The sequence below is a fragment of the Sceloporus undulatus genome, chromosome 1, assembly GCF_019175285.1.
Source record: "Sceloporus undulatus isolate JIND9_A2432 ecotype Alabama chromosome 1, SceUnd_v1.1, whole genome shotgun sequence".
In the NCBI taxonomy this organism is placed as follows: Eukaryota; Metazoa; Chordata; class Lepidosauria; order Squamata; family Phrynosomatidae; genus Sceloporus; species Sceloporus undulatus.
Window position 1 is genome coordinate 327,177,805 of NC_056522.1, and position 22,890 is coordinate 327,200,694.

At 38.6% G+C, this 22,890-nt stretch overlaps 1 protein-coding gene across 8 annotated transcripts in view; it reads left to right on the plus strand.

Moving 5' to 3' along the window:
- Window positions 1-22,890, plus strand: part of DPH6 (diphthamine biosynthesis 6) — a 348,315-nt gene that overhangs the window by 194,349 nt on the left and 131,076 nt on the right. The window contains exons 13-14 of one of the 8 annotated variants that reach the window (XR_006101228.1): window positions 8,823-9,013; window positions 10,250-10,577. The exons of the other annotated variants lie outside the window; for them this stretch is intronic. The gene's annotated coding sequence lies outside the window, so the exon portion shown is untranslated. Of the gene's footprint in view, window positions 1-8,822; window positions 9,014-10,249; window positions 10,578-22,890 lie in introns of those variants that run through there. 8 annotated transcript variants of the gene reach the window in all.

A 22,890-nucleotide genomic window follows, 5' to 3' on the forward strand; every position in this document is an offset into this window, starting at 1 on the left:
GTTATCAAAGCTAATATCTCTAATTTGTACTATATGTAATCCTCCCATAATAGCATTTCAAGATGATTCAGTATTATCATCAACTCTGTGATTTACTCTGTTCTGATTTTTGCCAAGGATTTATAATTTTTGTCAGTGCTTTTCACTTTACATATTAATTGGTAGAACAATAGGAGTGATTATTTCTCTCTGTTGGTATTATATTTCTATTACAGATAGCAGAGTGGTATTAGTTCAGCTGTGCCACTGTCCAGAATTAGATTGAACTTGCAGTTACATTAAAGCCTGGAAATTGCTTCTTGGATTGGTGGGTTGAAAGTAATAAGACTTGAGATTTAAAACATTAACATTTTATTTTAGTGTGAAGACATCTCTTATTCTAACCAGCGCTTGCTAGATTTTAAAAGAATATCCCCAATTTCCTAAACTCTATGTGTACAGTTCTCAGCCCTACATGAAATATATTTCAGAGTTCCTTTTCACAGTTTCATATTCATGTTGTTCATTTGCAAAATTTTGAAAATTTTCTAACAGCTCCCATTAAGAAAAAACACTATAGGATATGCACTTCATTTTACAGCTAATGCAATGTAGTGAAAGCATAAATCCTTCTTTTAGGTTTTACAAAATTTTATTCCCACTATTTGTCTCATTTGCCATAGCTGAAGCCTCCTCTCAGTTATATAAATCTGGTATGTTTCATCATTACTTTGCTGTGTTTCAGCATTAATTATCATGCTAGCATAGGATTCACCAAAGCTGATAAATCACTGAATGAACTGTAATTGGTAACTCAGAGAACCAGGGTCTACTGGTTTGAGTGCAGGACTAGGAGTCCAGGAGAGCAGATTTCAAATCCCCTCTTGGCCATGGAAATCCAATGGGTGGTCTTGGGCAAATCACATTTTCTGTGCCTCAGAGGAATGCAATGGCATACCCTTTCTTAACAAATCTTGCCAAAACAAAAACAAAGAAGGGTTACTTTAGACTTTCCATAAGTCTGAAACAACTGGAAAGCACAAAAAGAACAACGGTGGATAACTCTGGAGAAGAGAAGGTTAAGAAGTGATATGATAGCCCTGTTTAAATACTTGAAGGGATGTCGCATTGAGGAGGGAGCTAGCTTGTTTTCTGCTGCTCCAGAGACTAGGACCCGGAGCAGTGGATGCAAGCTACAGGAAAAGAGATTCCACCTCAACATTAGGAAGAAGTTCCTGACAGTAAGGGCTGTTCGACAGTGGAATACACTCCCTTGGAGTGTAGTGGAGTATCCTTCCTTGGAGGTCTTTAGGCAGAGGTTGGATGGCCATCTGTCGGGGATGCTTTGATTGAGAGTTCCTGCATGGCAGGGGGTTGGACTGGATAGCCCTTGCGGTCTCTTCCAACTCTATGATTCTGTGATTCTATGATTATATTCTATGTCCTGCTTATGAACATTGCTAACAAAATCATCATCAGTTCACCTAAGTGTATTGTGAAATTTTACTGTCAGCAACAGAATAGTGCACAAAATGGTCTGTTGTTGATTTTGATCTGAAAAGATAATAAATCTGAACATTTATTGTACATACATTTCTGAGGGATTTAAAATTATATTAAATAGCAGGTAAGTATTATAAAACAATCAGGAAACAGTAATCATGCTTAATAATAATAATTATAATAATTACAATAATAAATTTTATTTATATCCCGCCTCTCCGGTTGGATCGAAGCAGCTTCCAATAAGAATAAAATACAATACAAAATACAATAAAAACCGAATAAGCCCATTATCCCTTCCTCCAACATACACTTAAAATTCCCAGTTTTAATGCTTAATATTTAAATAGCTTTCATTTTTAAGGAAATGGGTGTCTTGTCTAGAAATACAAAAAGGAATATTGCAGATGAAACAACAGAAGAGAAGAAGAATTATTTGTTCAATAAATTTCTGTTGCCAAGTGTACTTCCTTATGCCACACTCTCATGATCAAAGCATTGTGCTAGCTAAATTCTAGCCTGTCCCACTGTTCTGCATCCAGAACTACATTGATAGTCTGTGTGCAGTCATGGGAAGAACAAGGCACAAATAGCAGACTGAATTTTTTGACCCCTCCATCTAGCTACAGGACCATGCAGTGCTCATAATATTAGGTTTGTTTATTGAGAAGTGCTTACAGGTGCTGAAATGGAGTCAGTTCACCTTCACTTCGAGTTCAATACCAGTAATTACTACTTGTGAATATAAACCTGTAGATATAGTACTTGCCATAGGCTAAAACAACATTTTGGATATGATTGCTTCAAATTCTTTAATTGGTGAGAAGGACAAGCAATAGACCTACCATGACACTACCACATGGTGCTGGGATTGCATCTTCCTGTGACGTTAGAAGCTATGCTGACAGCAGCAGTGATGCTGGTAGGGTTTCCCATGTCAGGCAGGCTTTTGCTTAGCTGCCAGACTAAGGAGCTAAACAGACTAGCATTTAGCACTGGCCCCGGGGCAGAGTGGGGCTGTGGCATCTGCACACTGCAGGCCCCGATGCCAGCGTCATGCTGCAGCCCAGCCGCATGGCAGGGAGAAGTCACAGCGTTCCTTTGGTGCAGTGTTTAGACATGCTGTGCCAAAGGAGCGCCGAATGGTCACTGCGGTGGCAGCAAAGGTGCCTTTTTGCTGGCGCTAAAAAGATTGGCATGTGCGGTTGCTACAGTCCCAATCTGGCGCTGAAAGGGGTGGCAGAAAGCTGCTCCTTTGAGGTCGTCTATTGAGCCCCTAAATGCACCAGCCAGTTATTGAGCAGCAGCAGTAATAAGGAGGTTGACAATAGTGGAGGATCTGTCAGAGACAACAGCAATGGCACTATAGTGCCACTTGTTAGTACTGCGCAGAAGGAGACATGGTAAACCATTTTTAATGCCTTTTACCATAAAACTGCTATGACATGACAATCCAAAATGAAACAAGATATAGTGCAAATAGATGAGACTTCCAAGTCAGATGACACTCAACAGGCCACTGGGGTACAGCAGAGAACAACTATGAGTAGCATTGTAGCTAATGACACAACCGTACTTAAGCCAAAAGGATGTTCAGCAGTTGATGTGCTAAGATGTGACAGGAAAGTCCAAAGCTGCATAACACATATTATAGAAACATCGGATGTAAGAAGCCTTAATCACATGAAGCTAGACGTAATAAAACAAGAAATGGAAAATATAAACATTGTAATACTTGGCGTGAATGAGCTAATGTGGACAAGAATGGGACATTTTGAATCAGATAATTATATAGTGTTTTACTCAGGAAATGAAAATATTAAGAAATGTGGTGGCATTAATAGTAAGGAGAGATGTAACAAAATCAGTCAAAGGATATAATGCAAAGTCTGACCGAATAATATCAATAAGACTTCAGGGAAAACCCATCAATATAACGATAATCCAAGGTTATGCTCCAACTACAGGAGCCACAGAAGAAGAAATTGAATGATTTTATGCTGGAGTCCAGAAAAAAACTGACCACACACCAATATAGGACTTGTTAATCTTAGGTGATTAGGATGCAAAATTAGGAAACAAAGCAGAATAAAAGACTGTAATAAAATTTGTCTTAGGCTTAAGAAATAAAGCAAGAGGGTGACTGATTGAATTTTGTAAAGCTAACAGTTTGTTCATTGATAGACTACGTTTATTTTATCCTGTTTCCCCATATATTTTACTGTTTTATGTTAACATGTATTACCCTTATAATTGTTTACTTTAGATTATATGCCTCAGACAGATCTCTTTTAACTTAATTATGTATAGTGCTGTGTAAATTTATGGTGCTTTATAAATTAACTGTAATAATAAATAATAAATACATTCTTCAAAAAACTCAAGAGTTGAATGTATACATGGACATCACCTGATGGCCAATATAGAAATCAAATAAGCTACATCATTGGAAGCAAAGATTTAGAATCTCCATTCTCTCTGCAAAAACAAGACAAGGACAGATTGTGGCACAAACTATGTACTGCTGGGTTTGGAAATTAGAAAGCTAAAGAAGAATGCTAAACCAACCATCCTGCCAAAATATAACCTGAAGGACATCCCCATAGAATTTATAGATATAACTTTTAAAGATGTAAAAAATAGATTTGCACTCTTAAGACTAATCGACTAGGAGCCAGAAGAACTCTAGACTGAAACCAGGGACATTGTCAGGGAGGGATGCGTAAAGATGCTATCTGCAGCCAAAAAGAAACAGAAGCCTCAATGGATGACAAATGAAACTCTTCAAGCAAATAGGACCGATAAGAAGCAAAAGTAAAAGGGGACACAAATAGAGTCAGAACTTGAATGCAACAGTACAGAACCTTGTGCACAGGGGCAAAGAGAACTACTACAGTGACCAATGCAGAGAGACAGATGACAACAACAACAAAGAAAGAAAAAGAGACCTCTTCCACAAGATCTGAGAAATCAAAGGAAATTTAAATCACAAGTGGTGGTGCTATAAAATCAGCAGGGAAACAGATTACATGACCAAGTACAAATAAAAAGATGATGGAAGCAATACACTGAAGAGGAAGAAGGTGAAAAGATGAGAGATTCATTCAAGGAAGAACCATTAGAAGATGAACCTACAATTTTAGAAAGTTCAGTGAAAGCTGCACTCAGGGCACTTGGGAGATAAGTCACTAGGATCAAATAGCATACCAATAGAGCTGCTTCAAGCTACAAAGACACAATCTACTCTAGTTCTAACTAAAATATGTCAACAAATATGGAAAATGAAAGAATGCTCCACAGATTGGGAATGCTCAATAAGTATTCCAGTTCCCAAGAAGGGGAACATCAGGGATTGCAGTACTCTCTAGAAGCCAAGATGACTAAACTGAGACTGTTGTACTTTGGACATACCATGAGAAGCTGTGACTCAGTAGAAAAGATAATAATGCTTGGTAATTTGCAGTAGAAAAAGAAGAAGACTGCATTACAGATGGATGGACTCAATCAAGGGAGCCAAGTCCCTGAATCTTTATGACCTGTTGACAATAGGGTCACTTGGGGGTCTCTTATTCATAGGTTTGCCATAAGTCAAAGTCGATGGTAGTTAAGAACAAATTTGGTCTAGATTCTGATTTGAAGATGCTGTTCTTTCTTTTGATTTGATATGAATTTGCTTTTCTCAAGTTTATGCTATCAAAACATGGGAAACTATAAACTACTATTTTAGCTTTGGTTTAATTTTTGATAACATTTACATGAATTAAGGCCAGAAAAATGTGTATTACCTTGCCTATTTCTTTGAACCTTCATTGTACAAGAATGAATGTATAGACTTTGGCTGTGAATTAGATAGCAACTGGATTTTACATAAGGCCAAGAATTAATGTAATAATAATTTTTGAGATACACAACTTTTCTCACTGCTCTTTTAGAATAACAAAGGAAGTAGGTCAGGGAAATTTAGGATATTTTAGAGTACATACAGTATTATATTGTTTCCCAGTACCTAATTTACAATTACAGAGCTCCATGAATATTGAAATGATTCAGCTTCCTATTATAAATGTATGTGGCAGTTTGGTTGTTGATCAGTTTATGAAGTTAATGCAAATGAAACTGTCTTCCTGTCAGCATTTGAAATATATAATGCAGTCATGTTGTATATTCAGGGACAGGCCATTGACAGTCAATTAACAAGTTTGATTGGTATGTCAACTCATTCTTTTGAATTGTTAATAGTATGTTAATAGCATTCATTTCTTTGTGCAGTCCCATTTGCAGCTTCACAGTTACAGCTATTTTTTAATAATTCTGAGTAACCTAAAATAGTGCCTTAATAATAGATTATTAAACACCTGTCTGGTGTAGCTTGGGGAGGTTTTTCTAGACTGGGAGTTTGCAGTGTATCCCTTTGATATTCAAATCAACAAATGATAGCCTTTTTATTCAAAACGTAAGTTCTTTTGATGGTTAGCTTGTTAAGAAATACTCAGCTCCAGTCTGACCTGATCTGGTTTCCCATGGAAAAGATCTGATGCTGTTTGAAGGTTCATAAATGTAATGCCAATGACAATTTGTTGTTGACGTTTTGCTGCCTCAGCCTTCAGATGCTCCTGGTTGATGTGCCGCTTTAGCTTCACCAAATAATGCTTGCAGGTAAATGATCTTCTGATTTATCAGATAGTTTCAAAGCAAAGAGTTCTCTTCTGTGGTCTGTAGTCATGGTTTTTCAGGCTTGGAGGGGTACTTTAAAAGGCACATCAAAGTTGACAGTTGAATCTTGAGGCAAGGAATGATGGGAGATAGTGGAATTGTGGGAATATTTTTACTGAATAACATATTACTGAGTGTTTTGAAGACCTTCAAAGGTCTATCAAACCACTTCCCCATAGCAGATTTATTTCCACCTTTTAAAAATATATGGGATACACAGGTTAACTCTCAGTTTCCTGGGAAGCTGCTGAGCTATTGACATATATATGTTATATGCGGATGTTTTTTACAATACATTTCATGTTAAGAGTCACTCACGCGCTTACCTAGTTTAAAATTCCTTATATGAAAACTTCATATTCTGGCTAGATGCCACTGACAGTCAAGCTTCTTCCTGTGAATACATTTAGCTATTCGTTTACAAAATCAGGATGAGTAGATCACAAAATAAATAATTACACCAATTTGCTGTTGACTATCATTTGTTATTCTTTGAAAATTTATGTTTTGTGTTTTTCTTTTAAGTATACAGATTTTGTCTCCCATACTCAGGATGTTAATTTCCTTATTAGAGGTTGTCTTTCTTCCTCAGCCAACCTTTTGGCCATCCAGACAAAGTCATATGATTAGAAATGTGATAAAATGTCATAATCTTAAAAAACCTGTTCAGTTTTAGAACTACACTGTGGCAATATTTTACTACATAGCCTTATTGTGGCACAATGCTGATGTTACTTACTTCTGCAGCCTGCAGAAACAAACTGAGGCACAGGCTGGTGTTTTCTGTGCTTTTCTAAAACTTGACCATGTCAGTTTTTATTATCAATAGAAATGCAAATATCTAATTGGCCACAAGCAAGATTATACCTCCTAGAATTTTTGTCTTTGCAAAAAATATCAAAAAAACTTTTTCAGAATTTTGATTGTCAGCATGCTTGCTAAAAAAATAAATGTCTATATAGAAAGAAGTAAAATATATTAGGGAATAAATGTGTTAGTCTTAAAAGTGCCACAAGAGTCTTTCAGTTTACTCTGTGTTATGATATACTTTGATATTACAGTCTCGACAGTCTTGTGTAGAGATCAGTTTTAGTGCCCCATTCTCCCACAACCAAAGACTTCTAATGTCTTCTGTAGGTTACACTATCAGTTATCTAACTTGCCATGTCTCTTCTGAAGAAGTCTGGCCAAAAGCATACTGCAAGCATGAGATACAACCTTCCTTACACCTGAGATATCTAAGGTGAACTTCTCTACTCCTAACAAGTGACAGTGAAGGCCCTGAAGTGCAGTACTGCAATAACTGATTATTGTCACGGGATTTCAGAATAGTAAACCTGTCTTTGCATAAGTGTACTATCCTAAGGGGAATAGGTTCTGTCTTTCTGCAGCTCATATACATAGTTCTTGAGCTAATTATTAGTGGCAAGTACAAAATAGCAAGGCCACCTGTGTGTGTTTATATATTTCCTGCTAAAACCATCTGACACCTAAGTTACCCTACAAGAAGCTGTTGTGTTTTATTTAACTGAGACTGAATAATCTTAGCCATACTCATAATATCTGTGAGACATAACACCCAGAAATCATAGTCTGATTCTGCTCCAGAAATATTAATACAAGCATCACTGACTGAAAGTTGTTGTAAAACCAAGTAAGTCACTGGTGTCACAGTAGGCCTGTTTTCTGGCGTTTAATAAGTCAAGGTCCCGCTCTATTTCTAGCCTTCCTACATCAGAACGCATATATGAAACGCATGGCAGTCACTCTGCCAGTGTCCTCCTGTCTAAACAGCAGATTAGATCATAAGGCTACATGAAGGAAGGTTGTGCAAATACTTTTACAAGATATGTTGCCCTCCCACTCCAGCCCTGCTTTTGGTATGCTGGGTTTAGTATTAAGAAATTAAACCAGCTTCAGGAATAATAGAATCATGAAGTTGGAAAATACCAGAATAGTCATCCAGTCCAACCCCCTGCCATGAAGGAATACACAATCAAAGCACCCCTGACAGATGGCCATATAGCCTCTGTTTAAAAGCCTCCAAAGAAGGAGACACCACCACACTCAGGGGAGTGTGTTCCACTGTCAAACAGCTCTTACTGTCAGGAAGTCATTCCTAGAGTTTAGGTGGGACCTCTTTTCCTGTAGCTTGCATCCATTGTTCCAGGTCCTACTTTCTGGAGCTGCAGAAAACAAGCTTGCTCCATTGTCAATATGTATCACCTCGTAACCTTCTTTTCTCCCAGCTATACATACTCAGCTCCCAAAGTCTCTTCTCGTAGGGCATGGTTTCTAGCCCCTTCACCATTTTAGTCACCCTCCTTTGGACATGCTCCAGCTTGTCAACATTTTTTTTTTAATTGTGGTGCCCAGAACTGGACACAGTATTCCAGGTGAGGCCTGAAAAAAGCAGAATAGAGTGTCTCTATTACTTTTCTTGATCTAGACACTATACCTGTATTGATGCAGGCTAGCATCTCATTGGCCTTTTTAGCTGCGCTTTGCTATTTCTGCGTTACATTTCTCCCTGATGAAATTAATTTTGTTAGTTTTGGCCCAGCTTACTAATCTATTAAGGTCATTTTGAATTATGATTCTCTTATCTCCTCTATTCCTTTGTCCAGTTTGTTGATAAAGAAGTTGAATAGCACTGGGTCCAGGACAGAACCCTATGGCACCCCACTGGTCAGTTATGAGAATATCATGAGGAACCTTATCAAGAGCCTTACTGAAGTCATGATGTACTGTATCTACAGCTTTCCATTCATCTACCAAGCTGTTAATTTTATCAAAAAGAGAGATAGAGAGAGATCAGGTTAGTCTGTCATGCCTTGTTTTTGATAAACTCGTGATAACTTTTTGTGGTTATGGCATTGCCTTCTAAATGTTCACAGACTCTCGGTTTAATGATCTGCTCTAGAATCTTTCCTGGAATTGATGTCAGACTAACTGGGCAGTAATTGTTGAGATCCTCTTTTTTTCCCATTTTGAAGACAGGGACATTTGCCCTCCTCCAGTCTGCTAGGACTTCTGTTCTCCAAGGCGCGTTACAGGTTAGGAAGGGGCGTGTTAGGGTTGAGAAGGGGCGTCACTTCCTGACGCCCCTCAACCCTAGTACGGACTGAGTCCGTACAAAATGGTGGCGCCCATCCACACGGGGGCCACCATTTTGACGTCGCGGACACATAGCGTCCAGACGTCGCGCAGCGGAAGTGACGCCGCGGAAGTGTGCAACTAGCGCCTCGCGGCGCCACTTCCGAGGCCCAGAAAGAAGCACCATTTTGGCGCTTCTTTCTGGCTGCACCCGGGAACCGCACGGTTTGGCCGCTGAGGTTCCCGGATGCAGTAGCCAGCAGCGGCAGCAGACCGCCTATTTTGAGCGGTCTGTAACTCACCCAAGAGTTCTAAAAAATACTGCCAGTGGCTCTGAGATTACATTTGCCAGTTTTTTAATACCCTTGGATGTACTTCACCTGGCCCTGAAGATTTATTCTGTGCTACATTTCACCTATTGTGTCCTCTGCTCCAGATGCTTCCCTCTTGGTGAGCCCTTAACCTTAATCATGACTTCTGTCTGGTCCAAGTCTAAAAAATTCACTTGATGTGAAAAATTCAATTTCATCTGTAAAATTTCCTATTTTTATATACTGAAGTGATGGTAATCTAAATTCTGTCTGTTAATAGTTGTTATGTAGATGTAGAAAGTTATTCACCTGGATGTGTCCAAGTGTCTTTTCACCCTTAAGAGCAATGTCAGCATTGAATTTGCATTGTATGTGTGCTTGTTCATCGTAAACAAAGGCAATGTGAATTGTGGTGGTGTTGCATACCTGTTTTCTAAGGCTGCTCATTTTTGCCTATCTTGCTGTTATCCTAGACCATCATTTCTAAAAAGTCAGTGTCATTCATGAAAGGAAATTTGAGTTAGAGTATTGAGTCATTTGTCTGCTGGGAAAGAGCATTTTGCTATGTGAATCGTGTCACACTATTAATGTGTTTCATACACTGTGAATTACTGTGGTGTGATGTAGTGCTTTCACCTTTCTTACAGAATATTTTGGCTGCCCAACCGTCCCTCTTCGGTTTATAATCACACTAATTTAGGGAGATGGTTGGCTAGGAAGGACAGGTAAGAATGGCAAAGACAGTTAGGAATGGCAAAAATCTAACTCATTCTTCATTAAATTTTATGACTGCAATCTCAAGTCTCCTTGAATGCCAGGCGTCCAGCATAATGTCACAGCCTTGAATGGAAGTGTCAATGGAAATTTGACTTGAGAAAATTTTGGTCAGTTATCCTTGGCTGTTTTATTGTACGATCCTGAAGTAATGTATTAGTACACAGCACAAGAAGCTGATGCATTCTTAGAAATAACTGTTATTGTTCAAGTGATACAGTTATATGAGATTCTATAGATTAGAAGTTTGCATGAATAAGGTGACAGAAATCCTGTTGTGTGTATAAATATCTTTTTATGAAGTATGTTATCCTATAAGAGGAATATTAAAGTGAACCTTGGACAACTATATATTTTGTGGCTCGTTCTTTACCTTAGACTACCAAAACCAGCACCTAAATAATATTTCAAATGTTCAATGTATTTTTAAACTTCCAATAAATGTTTGCTTCAGCATAACAACATAATAGAGAAAGGAATGCGGGAGTATGAGTATTCAGTATTACTGTTTCATCTAAAATTATTTTTTAAATATAATTGAGACTTTTGAATTACATTTTGAATTTAGAACCCGTAGAACATAGATATAGCAAAACAGTGTTTATATTATGGTAACTAAATTTTTTGTATGAATTGTGCTGAAATACTGACAGAAAATATAAGCATTTGAGACCACAAGAAGCTGGCTGTGGAAGCTATGCCATTTATCTAGGTTTCTGAAAGGTTTATGAAGAAATTACTGGCAGAATTCGAGATTTCTGTCTCAATGCTGGAACCCTTGATTATTCTGTTTGGAAAATTCTGAGAATTGGAATTTTAAAAAAAGGATTGCTTTTAAGGTCTGACTTCAACTATTCACGGCATAATGCAGGTGGAATTGAGTACTTACTAAATGGGAGATGCTACATTCTATAGCACAACCATAGCATGCAGAATATTACATCCCATTTTTATTCCAGGCTTCACTTCATAGGTCAAATTGTTTATAGGTCATCCTAATTGATCTTTAAGTTTTCTCTAGGGACTCTGAGGAAGAAGTGCAAAGTCTTAAGCTGTGTGTTGTTGTTTTTTTTATCAACAAGCTTGTTCTGTACACTTGAAGTGTAGCTTTTTCTTCTCTCTATGGATATTCTGGGCAGCTCACATATTCTTGTACCGATAGAAGCTAGTCCAATAAATGATGCCACCTTTCCCAATTTCATGTTCCTTAATGCTTTGGGATTTGCAAGATACTATCTATCTGTATTAAAATGAACTATCACTCATCCTGACAGAAGTCACACAAGGTCTGCTGAATATACACTCCATATGATATATGATTCCTTAGGGCAAGGAACCATATCATCTATATTCTGTTAGAAAACATATTCAGTAAATAATAATGATGAGTCATCTTAAAGCATTCTCTACAGCTCTTTGTCTCAGTTATTTTGCCCCCTTTTCTATAGGGAACCTATCTTCAAAATATGATTGTTGTTATCAGATTCTCGTGGTCATTAGCTTTCTCTTAAAATCTTTCCTTATCAGTCAAGTCCTTCAGGGGCTGGCTTGTTTCTTTACTATAAATTTTTCCCAGCATCACTCTGGTTCTGAGGTCTTTACAACTGGAGGCAATAATCTAGTGAGTCTGTCAGATCCCTGAGCTTTTATTGTGGTGTCTTAAAACATAAAGCCAGTATCCCAGTGTAACAATATGGCTAAATTGCTGCCTGTAATCTCCATAGCTATAGGTCACGTTCATCTTTCTTACTAACCATTTTTCTCACTTGCTTTCAATATGTTCCAAAGATTTGATCCTATGTAGCTAAGATTTCTTTGAATTTACCCATCAAATTCCATATTTTTATTTCCAGCTGGCATTCCTATCCTGTCTAGAGCCTTTGGTGTTATTTCTCTATTCTCATTTATGTTAATAGCGCTCTCCAACTTAGTGAGCTCTGTGGATTTCATTAGTATGCTACTAATCCTATCTTCCATTGCATTAATGAAGATGTTAAACAAAATCAGATCTAGCATCAATCCTTATGGCACCCCACTAAACTTGTCCTGAGTTAATATGTTGGGATTTTTTTCATTTAAACCTCTTGCATTCACTTGGCTAGTTTTTTAAAAAAATGTTTATATCCTTGCTGGTTTAAATTATTGTCTTCCATCATATACTATTAAAAATACAGAGGCTACAGAAGATCTTCTGTTCATTAGTTTCAGAATTATGTCCTTAAAATGCTGTTGAGTCTAACTAGCTATGTTTTATATACTACTGGATAAGCACAGAATTATTTACCCCTTGATACACTTGTACTTTTCCTTTTAGGAATAATCTTCACTTCAGAAATAGTGTAGGTTGACACCACTTTAAATGCCATGGCTCAATGCTATGGAATTCTGGGGGATGGAGTTTCGTGAGAGTTTTCAAAGTTTTCCTCTGTCAGTGAGCTCAGGAGCCACAACAAACGACAAACTAATACTATATGTATTAATTACATATTGTCCACAAATGTATATAATAGAACATATCTCTTTCTTTAAAGGGAACAACACTTTATAAATGGAAAGTTTGGAGAAAGAAGCAGGAAGTAAGAGTATGTATTTAACCCCTTCGTTGACTGTTTCTTTTTTAATGTTTTTATTAACACATACATTTTAAATTATATAAAACAACATATAAGGTAAGACTGCTAAAAATCCACAAAAATCAAAATACAAAGTGGAATCAATGTCTCCTACAACTAACACTAATTACTACATACATACAAACTGTCTTAACCTACAAACGATCTTACACTCAGAAACTTTGAAACACAAAATAGCAAAAGGAAAAAGGGAGACAGTTGGCATCCAGCTTACCAGCTTATGGTTATAGTTATCCAATTACTCTGCTTCTTCTAAATATATATATTTTAAATCAACATCTACATAGTATTCATCTTTACTATACTTCAAGTCCTGCTAATCCCTCCTCTGCCCCCTGATATTCTCTCATAAAATCAATTATTGGATCCCACTCCTTCTTAAAACTACTTAATGATGTTTCCCTAATTAAACTAATCAATATATCCATTTCAGCAAGTTCATACATTTTTATCAACCAATCTTCTTGTAAAGGTATGACCATGTCCTTCCACAACTACACATAAAGTAGCCTATTGGCTAATTCTTCCATGTATCTTCTCCATTTGTTCATCGGTTAAGCCTAACAGAGTTCTGGTTTCAATTGACATTTGAATTTCAAAATGTCCTCCATCAGATGATGTATTTGAGTCCAGTATTTTTTGGCTTTGTCACACATCCATCATATGTATGATAAAAAGTTGCCTCTTTTTGATTACATTTCCAAAATATGTTGGTGGAACTTTTATATATCTTAGACAATCTTTCTGGTATCAATTCCATCAATATATTATCTTATAAAAATTCTCCTTATGGTCATATCTTGAAGTAAACTTTAAACCCTTAAGCCACATTCTCTTAAAAACATTGATCCATTTGTACAGTCCTCCCTCTGTTCTTGTGGACTTGGAATCTGCGCCTCTTGATTATCCGTGGGGGCAAACAGAGGGAGTTAAAACGGGGGATGTGCCCATTGTGTTTGCCTGCACACCCTCGCAGGAGCGTGCCTCCATTCAAGCCAATAGGGCTTGAATATGCATGGTTTTTTTTTTCGTTTTCGCAGGGGTGGGGCTCCAGAACGGATCCCCTGTGAAAAAGAAGGGGCAACTATACATTATAATGAAATTCTGGGCCCATTTTATCATACATTCTTTTACCTGTTCATCTTCCATTTCCATTTTCAATAATAGTTTATACATCTTAGCAATTAAATGCTCATCACTGTACAGATGTACTTATTTTTTACACCTGTAATTGTTTTTCAAATTTTCATTTTGTTAATTTCAGACCATATGAATTTCTGTCCATCTTAAATCACTCAAATATCTGTCTATAAAAATACAATTGAAAATTGTAACCCTCTAGCTCCAATTCTTCACTTGCTTTCATTCTATGATGCCCCTCTTTAAACTGTAAAAGATCTTGATAGGTTTCCCATTTCTCTTTGAACACTGTTTTTCTTCTATGTAAAACTTCATCAGTTTCCTTGGGTGCTTCTTGGCTACAAATTCCTTTTACCATTCAATGTAAATTTTAAAGGGGGGCAAAACCATCTTTAGAATGCAGGAGGAAAAGGAAAGAGGATATGGACAGCAATTTGAACTACAGTGCGCCTTTCTTTTACGCGGGGGATCCGTTCCGGACACACACACCCCGCATAAAATAAATAGTGTGTATGCTCAAGCCCCATTACAAGTAATGGGGCTTGTGCTTGCAGTGGCTCGTGGCAACAGCGACACGTGCATGCCACGGGCACATGTGTCATTGTTTCTTCCGGTGCGCAGTGCTGCTTCTTCTGGCGCTACTTTCAGCATATGCGGGCATACGCAGGAGCACTGTAATACATCTGTTTGTAGAGACAAAGCAGCGGCCTGTGTGCATTCCATAATGACATAATGCCTTTCTCCTTAAATTTGTTATTTGCTAAAAAGGGGGGGGCATATTCCTTTGGGAGTAGTGTGCAGCTATGCCATTGTTTTTAACTCCAAAGCAGCCTGCATTTATCCTAATATATTAGTCAGAGGGTTATCTGTGGTGGCCTGTAGTGGATGAGATCAGAGAGCCTTCTTGGTGGTGCACGTCATCTGTGTAATGCTCTTTCAAAGGAATTAACCTAGTGTTTATTTTATTACCTCTTGTTTTTATTCTCTATTTGTGTGTGCGTGCGCGCATGCGCACCAGGTAAAAATCTTTAATTTTTCCAATATTTTTTGCTGAAATTCTTACTTTGCAAGCAACACCCATACATTTTATTGAAGAATGGCAAACAAGTGATGTGATTGTGCAGTATGCTTTTCAGCCTCAGAAGAGAAAGGGGACGGATAATGAAATTGCAGGAGGGTTTAGAGAATCCTGGCCATGTGAGCTTTGTAATCAGTTTCGTTTGTCTGTATGGCAACTTCTTTTGCAAAGCAGCATATATTATTACAACATACCGGTACTTGTTAAAAGAAATTGATGACAAACAAACAAACAAAATACTTGTATATGAAGAAGAAATCACATAAGGTAGGAAATACATGAACAAAAGCAAATATTAATAAAAAATATACAGTAGACCCTTGTTATACACTGGGGTTTGGTTCCAAGATCCCCTGTGAATAAAAAAATCAGTGGATGCTCAAGTCCCATTAAATATAATGACATAGCAAAATGGTGCCCCTTATGAAAAATGGAAAATCAAGGTTTGATATTTGAAATGTATAGGTTTTTTTGACAATTTTCAAACCGTGGATTCTTGAATCCGTGTATAAAAAATCCGTGTATAAGAAGGGCCGACTGTATTATTAGAGACCAACATTGACAATAGCAGTGAAGACAACTAATCCCCTTTGCAGTGCACTAGCAAAATCTTTAACAATTTTACAGATCTTTTGGGATGCTACTGTGAAAGTGACAACCTTGATTATACTAGTGTGATCTGGGAACAGTTATAGATGATATCACCAAACAGGATAAACAGATAGCTTAAAGGGACCCCTCTGGGACCATGTGGGGCCCGTTCACATTGGGGCCATGGCAGCCACATGTGACCAGCCCCAATTTGGGCTGCCAATGCAGTCCCCAAACAGCCAGCTGAAAAGAAATGGATTTTTCCACTTCTTTTCAGGCTAGTTTTGGGCCGGCTCTTTGGAAAAGAGCCATGCCCAGGATGGCTTCTGGCCACATTCAGGACATGTGTCACGTGTATGCTCCGCCCGCCCCCGACACAACCCAATGGTGGCCCTTTTGGGCCATCTGTCTGAGGCCAAAGTCTCTGTTGAAAGATCTTATAGGGTGAAAAAGTGAGTTAATGAGGGGAGTGTCATTTATTCAAGGCTGCAAGGTGGACGTCAATCAAAATTTCTGGAACATTTTAGAGAAGTGGAAGGCAAGAAAGACTGGAGGAAAAGGACATTCAAACTTAACTCAGACACAAACTTAACTCAGGGAAATTTGTGTATTAGAACAATTATAGGCTCAAGGTGTATTGAAGATGCTACAAAAGAATAAAGTGGCTTTGAAAGTGTGATTTCTAGATGTGTACCAAAAAGAAGATAAAAGAATTTGCCCTGGTATTGGATTTCCAGTGCTTCTTATATAGTGCCTCTTGCTGCTTAGCTCTCCAAATAGGTAGTACAATGAGACAGCAAGTTTTGAATGTTACTAAATTCAAGCAATATCACACTAGCTGGCTCCCTTATCCATCTTAATAAAGAGTTTTCTCCTTAAAACAGAGAAAATGGGGAACACTTTGATGGTGCAGCCAAACTTTAGCTCATCTGTCCTTTCTCAAATAAAATGAAATCATTTGCAATTAAAAGTGCTGTAGAATTACTATGAAATAGTACCAATGGAATGTTGGTGTCCTTGAGAAGGTAGGAGATCATGAGACATCATTTTCCAGATCCTCCAAACTGTAGTTTTGGTCCTACAGATGTTTTGAATTGGGTGTCCCAGAATCCTTGCCCATTACCTATGTTGGCTTAGGTTTTTAGGAGTTGAAATCCTAAACATCTGGAGCACCAAAGCTTGAGAACCACCAGTCTTGATGACCCAATATAAATGAAACAATCCACTATCTAGGTTTGGAATTCATAACTTATCACAGAAAACAGTTTTTCATATTTAAGAGTTATATACGAGAATTGAAACCAGTAGTGGACAATGAACAAAAAGTCATTTTTTTCTTTTCATATACAAAGGACAATACATTAGTGCCCTTTGGGAGACCATAGTGTGTGTTTCCTACATTTTAAATTTAAAACCTGCATATATTATGAATCTGTGTATCTGCCTGAACAAACTAACATACTATGACAAAATAGATCCATACTTTCTTAAGTTATTAAACACGCATAAACTGTTTCAGCAAAAACTTTCTGAAAACTGTTTGCCTTAGAAAGTTCAATAAAAGATTCCACATTACTAAATGCAATTTTACCACCATTAGCTAAAAACAAGGGATGCAGGGAGGAGGAATTATCATATATTAAATTAAAGTCTCACCACCTTAAAGTGGCAATCCTTTTAGAAAAGATAATTTCTATCTAACTTAATCAGCAAGAGGTCTTTATTGCCTGAAGTTTTAATTGATTTAAACCCTCTATAAGGTCAGAGGTACACAAAACTGACCTGAGGCAGCCAATTAACATGTTGTCAGTTGTGCTTATTTACCTTGACTGAGCATAATAGTGGATTATTTGACGGGGTTGGGGTCAGGTGTATGCCACCGAATCTTCTGTGAACTTTAACCTCTTAAAGGGCATCATTCACTCAGATATTAGGATGCATTCAGAACAAAGATTATGGTTTAATGCATATTGCCTCTCTTATTTTAGAGACAGGTATTGCAGAGGAAGGAATTGGGAAACCATCTCTGAGTATCCAGTGCCTAAGAAAACCTTATGAAATCCATGGGGTCATCATAAGTCAACAGACAACTTGACAGCACATAATAACACACAAAATACTCTTTATGGGCAAATTCTAGATAGGATGATGATTATGATGATGATGATAATTTTAAAATACTTCAAAAGAGAGAATGCTTTGGTTATTTTTCCTCATATGCCAGTTATGCCATTGTTGACCATTTAAATAATTTTGATTATATTCATAATCCTTATCAAAAGGTTTCCGTCATATTGAACCCAGGGGAGGATACATGCATTTAGGTAGACTTGTGCTTTTCCACATGTCAGACCATGATATTAGTTGCCAAGTATCCATCGTCATTTAAAAAAAAAATTCAGCTGATACAAATAAATAACTTGAGGCCCTGTGCAGACTGACCTTAAAGGCCAGCTTGGAGGTGGAGTCCGTGTGTCATGTCCACATGACACATGCCCGATTCCGCCCCAGGGCAGTGTGATGCCTTGTGCCACTCCATACGGCACATAGCTTCACGGCGCATCTTTGGCTCTGCATCTGCACGGCACAGCACCAAAGGAGTGCCTTAAAGCCATGGCAGCACAGCTATTGCGCCCTTTGCTCTTGTTAACACTTGGGAAGCTCTGGTTCACACTTGGAACAATGATCTTACCAAAGCTATAGACGCTATCGCTCCCTTTCCAACCCGCTTCTAATCGCAATTCGTGGTATACTCAAGATCTCAAAATTATGAAGCAGGCTGGACAACGGCTAGAGTGCCGCTGGCAGAAATATCCACTCATGCCTGATAAGACACGCCATAGGGTTTTTCTTAAATCCTATGGAATGGCAATAGATGCAGCTAAGAAGTCTTTCTATTCTGCATCTATTGCGTCTGCGAAGTCTTGTCCAGCAGAGCTATTCAGAGTGGTAAGGAACTTGACTCAAATGCCCCCACCTTGAACTCTTTATTAGAACCTACAAAAGCCTGCTGTGATGCTTTTAATAACTACTTCACAGACAAAGTCTCTCAGATAAGAGCCGACTGGGATGCTGGCCTTACGACAAAGGCAACAGAAGAGGTATCCAGCGCCTCCGCCTATACTGTTATTCTGGATCAATTTGAATCAGTTAGTACCGAGGATGTGGACAAGCTCCTTGGTAGTATGAAAAAGACGACCTGCTTGCTCGACCCTTTCCCATCTTGGCTGGCCGTCCAGGGGGGAGATACCATCAAGATGGTGCTAAAAACATAATTAATGCATCTTTCAGGGAAGGCTGTCTTCCATCTTGCCTCAAAGAGGCAGTGGTTTAAACCACTTCTAAAAAAAGCCTTCCCTTGACCCCGTGGACAGAAATAATTACAGGCCAGTTTCACTTTTACCATTCTTAGGCAAGGTAATCAAGAGGGCAGTTGCCATTCAACTCCAATCAGTCTTAGAAGAAACAGATTTTCTAGATCCATTTCAAATCGGATTAAGGACTGATTACGAAGTTGAGATGGCCATGGTCAACTTTGGTTGATAATCTTTGTCTGGACATCGACAGGGGAAGTGTGACCTTGCTGGTGCTCTTGACCTCTCAGCGGCCTTTGATACCATTGACCACGGTATCCTTCTGGAACGCCTGGGAGAGTTGGGTATTGGAGACACTGTTTTGCAGTGGTTCCGGTCCTATCTCTCAGGAAGATTCCAGATGGTGTCACTTGGGGACAGTTGTTCAGCCAAGAGGGAGCTCAAGTCGGGCTGTTTAGCATTTACATGAAGCCGCTGGGTGAGATCATCTGGAAACATTGGACGGGGGTTATCTGTACACTGATGACACCCAAATATATTTCTCTATGTCTCAGACTGATGCAGTGACTAAGGATAGCATCTCTTCTCTGAATGCCTGTCTTAATGCGGTAATGGACTGGATGAGGGAAAACAAACTTGCAGGTAAATTGGAGGTACTTGTAATAGTGACCCCTAATCTGGGAATGGAATTATGCCAGCCAGTTCTGGATGGGGTCACACTTCCCCTGAAGGACTCTGTCTACAGTTTGGGGGTGTTCTGGACTCGTCGCTCCAACTGACGGCTCAGGTGGATGCGACAGTCAGGAGCACTTGCTATCAGCTTCGGCTAACTGTGGCCCTTCCTGGAGCAGGAAGACCTGGAAACAGTAGTACATGCACTGGTAACCTCTCGACTCAAGTTTTGCAACGCGCTCTACATGGGGCTACCCTTGTTCCAAGTTCCGAAACTTCAGTTGGTACAAAATATGGCAGCCAGGCTGGTCATGGGCACATCCAGAACTCCCCATATTACACTGGTACGAAAATCTCTCTAGTGACTGCCTATCAGTTTCTGGGCAAGTTACAAGGTGTTTGTTCTAACCTTTAAAGCCCTACATGGTTTGAGTCCTGACTATTTGCAGGAGCGCCTACTTCGATGCAATCCTCCTCACACACTTCAGTCCTCTGGGAAGAATCTGCTATGATCTAAGAAGACCAGACTCTCTGCGATGACCCAGAGGACCTTCCCATCAGCCGCCCCCAGGCTCTGGAACGATCTGCTGGATGAGATATGCCATATTACCACCTTGGAAGCCTTTAAAAGGGCCATTAAGACAGATCTCTACTGGCAGGCCTTTCCAGACTAGGTTGGATCCATTAAATCCATTAGAGTTGCCTCCCCCTCTATTGATACCAATATCAAAATTGATTGATACCATCACCCCCGTCCCCCTCTCCTCTAGATGAAGACTCATTTCTAGTGCTAATTTGCCCGAAATTTTAGTGTATTCATATTGGACAGTTTTACATTTTTTGATGTTTAATCTTTTTTTAGGGGTTGCTCACTGTTTTTATGATTGAGGGGAAGGGTTGGGTTTATGGGTTTTTAAATTGTAATTTTTAATTGTTTGATGTTTTATTTACACTGTTGGAATCCGCTTTGTCCCCTTTGTGAAAAAGCGGAATACAAAAAAATAAAATTTTATTTGCGGGATGCAAAAAGGAGACGTTTTTGAGGCTTCTTTTTTCACTCTGCAAGGGCCAGATCGGGGCCACAGCGTGCGGTTGCCGCAGCCCCGATCTGCCGAAAATGGAGGCAGTCTGCACAGCTCCTGAGTCTGCATGTAATCATTGGAAGTTAACAAATTATTGTGAATAGTGGAGACTGAATACACACACACACATATAAGGAAGCTCACATGTCACTAGTGGTAGGTAATACCCTGTGCATCATATTAATAACTAGTTTTACAGCTGCACATGACTCATGGGCAAGTATCTATTCAGTCTTAAAGTTTGTTCTGCTCTTATCTCTTCTCAGTAATCAGATGTAAGAGAGTATTTAAAAGCTGAGAAGATATTGCATAGAAATGCATATTTTGCCTTCCAGGAGAAAATTGTATAGAAGTGAACAGTTCTTTGCAGCCCAAGAAAATGGTGACTGCAAATTATCTGTCCTTTGCAGGCTGGGAAGCTGCTGCATGGAATTTAGCTGTGGTTTGCAGTCCCAGAATATGTTACACTTGGACTTACATCCAACTAGTTATGCATAGAACTGAACTGTGCTTTGTATGTTTAGCAAACACTGCCCAAGTACATAACAATTATCCATTCTCAGACTGATCCTAATTTCAGATGTCATTATCTCGTTTTTTTAATTTTTCTTCCTCTGTCTCTTACTATTCTGCAAAGCCTATCATAATGAAGTATCCATTTTTATAAATTACGGTTACTTCCCATAAAATATTGCTGAACTATGGATTTTGCTCTTGTTTTTCCCAGTGGAGCAGCATGGCTGTTTTGTTTTCTATTCTCCTTCCCAGATGTTACCTTGGAGCTATATTGTCCTTCCTGGGTGTTCTCTGCAGTTCATGAAAAAGTAACATTTCTATTGGTTGTCAAGGTGAAGTCACGTGTGTAACAAATGGCACATCATTTGTCTACTGAGAGATTTTGCAGGCCAGTCTCTGAAAGTCACTACATAGAATCCCTAGAAGTCCACAACATCAGAAGGCAGGTAGACTAATAGAAAAAGAATGTAAAGGAGCATGGTTTCCAGGTATGGTTAAAGAATGGCAAAAATGTCAATCACTGCATGATAGTGCTGTACTACCACCTAATAAACTATACTATAATCACAGTTGACTTCTTTAAGTATGAATTGAGACTATTTGCTCTTTTTCGTTGCCCCCCTGATATAGTCAGTAAGTGGTATGCCATGTTTCACTCAGCTTGCAACTTCAGTCAGGTACAGAGCTTCAGTGACAGTCTTGCTCAGGCTTCTGACCACTTATTCAGTGTCCTGTTTAAACATTGGAAGATGTGTCTTTACTTGATACTAAGCCACTGTAGATAAGGTATGAGCTGTCAGTGAGATCTTGTCACAAGACTAAATGTGATGCTACTTTCGCCTTACTTCTTAGACTAACCACATCTCAATAGTGTCGAACTTCAAACTTCCTTAACCTGTTTTATGCTTGCAAATCACACACTTGATTACAAGCTAGTTTTGTTCATCAATTAGCTTCATTATCTCTGCTGAGGATACTATATTGATTTGCAGTCAGCCATCTAAGCATGGTAGAATATTTTAACTCTAATTATCTAAGAATTTGCAAAGCTCTCATGAAATTTGTTAACCTAGCATTTCTGACCATTCACCTTGACAGGCAGCATGGCTTTTTGGTTTGTATATATTGGAACGATTCCTCTTAGAGTTGTAAGCCCTCTACAACATCTCTAAGCCCTTCTTGACCATTCTCCCAGAACGTTACCTGATCAAATACCTTCATTTCTTTCCTTTTTCACTTCCAAAAAAGTGACAGGAAGTGATGTGACAGCACTTCTGGTTGTGATTTTGGAGAGGAAACGGAGACAAATTGAAGTTTTCTCGTGCACTCAGTTGGTATGTATCCTATGGGATGGCCACAGCATGGAAAATTGTCCCCTCAACCCCATGCACAGTTGCCCATCCTTGTTTTAGAAATGAAAAGTTAGCTTCACTTGTTACACTGATGATGATGATGATGATGATGATGATGATGATGATGATGATGATG